At 29.6% G+C, this 5,767-nt stretch overlaps 1 long non-coding RNA gene across 1 annotated transcript; it reads right to left on the bottom strand.

Annotated features, from left to right (window-relative positions):
• Positions 1-1,705: 1,705 nt before the first annotated feature.
• Positions 1,706-5,447, bottom strand: LOC125369755. The gene is made up of 2 exons (XR_007215456.1): positions 5,313-5,447; positions 1,706-2,063 (listed from the first exon to the last, which is right to left on the bottom strand). It is a non-coding gene; the product is annotated as an uncharacterized LOC125369755 (long non-coding RNA).
• Between the last annotated feature and the right edge of the window lie 320 nt (positions 5,448-5,767).

Raw genomic sequence — 5,767 nt, 5'->3', positions numbered from 1 at the left:
TTCTACCATTAGAACAACTCTCTCCTTTATAATGTCCTCCGTAGTCTTTATTATATTAATAAGCTCAAGTATTATAGTATCTAACTTATTCATATGAAAGCTCATAAGAAACTGTGAAAAACTATAAAGTAAAGATTGCAAAATTAAGTCTATACTTAAGTCATGGTCCATCACAAAACCAAGATACCTTAGATGTTCAATATATCCAAGCATCTTTAATCTATGTGCATTTTTACAGATGCACCTTTGGCCATCTTGCATTAGAATAATTTCTTTGAGGTCTTATACCTTCCAATCCTTGACTGCTCATCAAACACTTCCTTCAAATATAAGATGATAGTTTGAGCATCCATATTCTCATGTTGTCTTTATAGTTCAGAAGTCAAACTTCCTAATATTACACAAACAACTTGGTCATAGTCTTCTTGACGCCTTTTATACTTTTTTACCACCTCCTCAAGTGCATATGCGACAAGGGGACGCAATGCGATGCCAATAAAAAAAATCTAGCCTAGTAAGCTTGTTAGTGTTAAGGATACTATGCAAAGATAGATTGTCACTCATCTTTTCTTACAACCTTCCAATATAAAGATAAATGAGTACAAGTTAATTTATACAAGTAAGTAGTAAAAGTCTGCAACTAGTTACTTAACCCAAATTATTTTTCGATACAAATTAATAGCCCTCATTATCAATTCAAAATGCTAACAATTGAGCTATCCTAGTTGTCTAGAAGCCCATTGATTTTAATATGACCTTGATGTTGGAAAAACACATGAAGTGGCATAACGGAAGCTCTAAACATTTCACATCTCATGGAAATTAAGGTTACAAGTTGTAATTGAGGATTTAAGTTGAGAAAAGAAAATAACTTTTCTTTTATGAACGTGAAGAACACAAAGAAAAAGATTACAGCCTTTGAGGAGTAGAATCTGATTCTTGATTGTTGATGATGTTTCTGTTAGAGAATCAAATAGAAATTCGCAATTGCAAATCCTCTAGATTATCTCACGCAACCAACCTCAAGCAATGCTATTCAATCTTTGAAGATGAAGAACTCCTTCTCCTCTCAAGTTTCCTACTGTGATAAGGTTGTTATGATAGTAAGTATGTCGATTATCTCTTTTCTTCTCATGATAATAGGAGTAAGAAACTCCCTTATATAGTGTTAAGGATTCATAATCCTTAATACAATTATATAAACACATGTCATTACAAAGCTCTTTTGTGATGAATGTGTCAAGCAGTATTGACATATGTCATCATAAGACTCTGTTGTGATGACACATGTCAAGCTGCTTTCCTAACACATGTCATCAAAATTCTTTTGTGATGACAAGTGTCTAGCTGCTGTACAAATACATGTCATTACAAACTCTTTTGTGATGACATGTATTAAGCTCTTTCAATATATAACACTTATATATTATACATTATCATTAATTAGACATTTACAAACTTTAACTTCGGAAGATGCTAGTATTCCTACTCGAGGTACAAGTCAAGTCCATTGTCATGCTTTAGTTGATCTTAACGTGTGTAACTTTTTAGGTTCATTATTAATTGGCAATGAAAATTTAATATTAAACTTTTTAATATTAATTAAAACACTTTAATCAGCTAAGGGAATAATTAAATAATTTGTCACTCAATCGTTCCCATAAATTATAAGTGACGTCTAGCAACATATTATAATTACCCAATTAATAATAAAGGCATTGATCATCCATGAACCCTTTATTTATGATCATTGTGTAATTAAGTCCTTCCATTGAACAATATCCCGATGAAATTAGGATCATGGAATAGTAAAATCCATTAACTTAATTCTATGACCAAATCCAAGATACATCTCGACTAAATATGATTAATGCGAAAACCCTTTTTTCATTAATTATAATTACCTCGGCCAAGAATTTCTTAATCAAGATGCTATCGAATCGCATAAGATATTCTCCTTCTTTACTCAAGGCAATGGATTGCTTATTGATGAACACCTGCCTCCATACATATGCAACTGGAGCCACTATTTGCAAGTACCCATTATAGGTATGAACAGATACCTAAAGCATAAGCAAATTCCAATTACATATTCATAAGACAACTCTGTCACCTCAGGTCTGAGGATTAGTTACACCTTCACAACTTAATAATGAATCAGTGACTTAAATAAATCATCCATGTAATTTATTATTTCTTGAAGTCATGTTCAGTCCACTCGTCTTACAAGTGACCCATAATGATTAACTTAGTAACTCATACTAAATGGCATGAGACTCACTATTTTATATATATATTAGTATCTCATACTAATCATAGGATTAAATACATTATGTTGGTCTTCTGAATTAAAGATGTCCAATATTTAATCCTACGACCAAGAACTATTTTATAATATTTATTCTAAGGATTATCTGTCACTCATATTCTCAACTCTTGAGAATGGACTCATTCAATAATTATATTACTACAAAAATGAATGATAAACAACTACCATTAAATAAAAACATATTTATTGCATAATAATATCACAATGTATGAACTAAAAAGCAAAAGTCCAATTGGCTTTTAGGACATACATCTAACACTTGAATGACTGAACAAACTATATTAAAATAAATTAGATAGACAACTATTTGTCAACTGTATCTCTATACAACTTATAGATCAATTAGGCAATAATGAAATTTTTCTAAATATATTTTATGATGTTTCAAACATCATATATGTTTTACCTAATTTATGCCTCTAGCTTCATATATACATGAGTGCCTCATCTAATTTATATAAGATAGTTAAGTAAGACCTATTAATTAATATAGAGAACATGCCCAAGTAATAGGCAATCTTGCGTCACTCAACAAATTGACCTATGAACAAGGCTTTTGTTCCTATATTAATTATGGAAGGCAACTTAATCATATTATTAATATGTGACTTAATATTGGAGGGATTGTTTTTAAATGATGATTAAGGTGTCATGCTTTTGCATGAACATGCAAATATCAAATATAAGGGTTTCATATTTTGGCTTGATCTTGCATATATTATAAGATCATACATTATATAAGCTAAGCATGCCAAACTACTATGCATTATTATGGACTTTCTAAACTAGTTATCTCGAGCCACCAAAGATAACTAGATGGTCAAAACCTAGGTATTACCTTCATGATCTCTAAGTCTTGAAGCAATATCCCCTTCATCTCTATTTGGCGCCATATCTCCATCCAGATTACAAATTAAAATTCTATCTAACTATTCTAAAACTATATAACAATTAAATAAGATTTAGAGAAACCTTGTGTTGGATTTGTAGAAAATTATACGAGAAAAGAATTTTACAACCAGATAAAATTAGAGAAAGGCAAGGAATATAGTCTTTATTTTCAAAATACTAAATCAAAAGATTCAATCATTCAACATAATCACATTGTCTTCATAGTCTGTAACCATCCATCATGTCAAATATAATCGTATTATATAAAGTATAAAAAAAAATCAACAAAACATAATTCAAGTTATTTTATCATTACATGAAATTATGACTCAATGGGTATGGAGAATTAAAATAATTGAATCATATTAAAAAATAAAGTTTATCTTTATTTTAAAGTGTAATTTTCAGCCAAAATAAAAATTAGGACATAAAGTCAACGTTTGCCCAAACAAACTTTACTAATCCTAGTCACACTAGAAAACCAAGATCTGATCTTAGTTGAGGAAAGTTGTAGAGAATTAAAATTAATTAAATCAAATTTAATTAATAACTAATTTCTTATAAAATACCTAAATTTTAATTGAATTTCCTTTTAGGATACAAAGTCAAATATTAAGACATAAAGTTAAACTTATTTCTTAATTAAGAGAAAACAACCTAGTCATACTAGGATACTAAGACATAAGCCCTACGATAACATAAATTAATGAAAGTTAAATTAATTGAATCAAATTTAAAAAATAAGAATTCTAATAATTTACATAATTTCTGACATTTCTAGGATTTGGATAAGGGTCTAACTCTTGTCTTAATCTAGACAATTACCTAGTCCAACTAGAATTCTAAAATTATATGTCTATATCCTAAAGGACTAATAATACTTGTATTAATTAAAATAAATTTTAATTAATCTCCTAATCATATTAGGACAAGTAATTATATTCCTAAGACAACTAGGATATGTCTTTAAGACGAGGAGTCACATGCTAACTAGGATATCTTATTTAGAAATCTCCACAAACAAGGAAACTCCTTATTTAACAAGATTTAAAAATCTAACAAGGCTAATTAATCATATTACTTCCAGAATTAACTAAGTTAATCATGACTCATAAAGATCCATCATCAAGAAAATCAAATTTTCTATTAAACAAAGATAATCAAGATTCAGAAGGTAATCATCAAGAAACAAGGCAACTATGCAAGTAACATGATCAAGACTTAAATCAACCTTCAAGATTGCATTATGAACTCATCTTATGCATGATCTAGATGTTCTTCCTTAAAAGGCTTGCCATTATACTAAGAACACATGCATATGCTGAATTCATCAAGCAAACCCACACAATGTGTATAACTCATCAAATCAACACTTGATTTGAATGTTGTGTGGATATATAGTGTTCATGAAGATAAACCTTAAATTTTCAGAAATCTAAATGTTCATTATTCATCTTTTGAATCATATTCATTGCTGTCCAAAATAAAATAAAATCAAAACCCATACAAACATGCACATACCAAAACCCTAAGATTTATAGTATGTGCATAGTTTTGCTTTACTCATAAAGAATCCAATTCTAAATTATTTTAAATTTATTTTGAATTAATATTGAACATCAAATATATAATAAAATATGTTATAACAATTTCCCATGCATTTATTGCAATTAATTTGCCAATCCAGATTTGATTAGAGATAGGGTGTATTGATCACATCAAAGCTGTCTATGCGCATGGTATGGACTCCCAACACCCAAATCATAATCAAACGAGATCCAAAAATTATAAGGACTTACATATCATAATTTATATCCGTTAGGGCTCATATGCAACAAGAATCACCAAAACATTTGAATTATAGCTATGGAAACTAAGGCGACTCTAAAACAGCCTATGATCAATTAACATTATGCAAACATTATGACTAATTAATCGAAGGAGGCTTTGATACCATTATTGGAAATTGATATTAAAACATAAGGAAAGGTGCAACGGAAACAAAACAAAAAAATTTCAATTCCCACCAAAGATCTCATTGATGTAAAATGGTCATAAAACATAAAACAAGCAAAAGATGGAGAAGGCTTACAAAGGGAGTATGCCGCCAATTCCAATGAGTGCTCTAGCTTTGTTGATACTTAATTCTTCAAGGATGATTGATGCACTTCAAAGCCACTCAATTAACCATCCTCTTTTGGTAATCCACATAAGCTTCTAAGCAAAGATCTCACTAAAAAACTTTTATGAGATTGAGAAGAGATGTAGGAGATTAATTGTTAGTTCCAAGTAAGGGGATGAATCAATTAATCTTACTAATTGATTCATGTAGGGTATTCTTCTCCAAAAAACATGTTTCTCATCAATTTGTTATTGCCCTTAGCATCTCTTTCTATATATATGACCTTCTAATCAAAGTCCTTAAAGGGTTAGAATTTTCACACAACCCTAACTTATATTAAGTTAGGCTTTTGTTTTCCTAATTGGACTTAGATTAATTAAAATCTAATCTATGGATAATAGACTCATCATAGGCCCATTATAAAA

The sequence above is a fragment of the Ricinus communis genome, chromosome 4 (assembly GCF_019578655.1).
Source record: "Ricinus communis isolate WT05 ecotype wild-type chromosome 4, ASM1957865v1, whole genome shotgun sequence".
Classification (NCBI taxonomy): Eukaryota; Viridiplantae; Streptophyta; class Magnoliopsida; order Malpighiales; family Euphorbiaceae; genus Ricinus; species Ricinus communis.
This window is presented reverse-complemented; position numbering and strand designations above follow the sequence as displayed.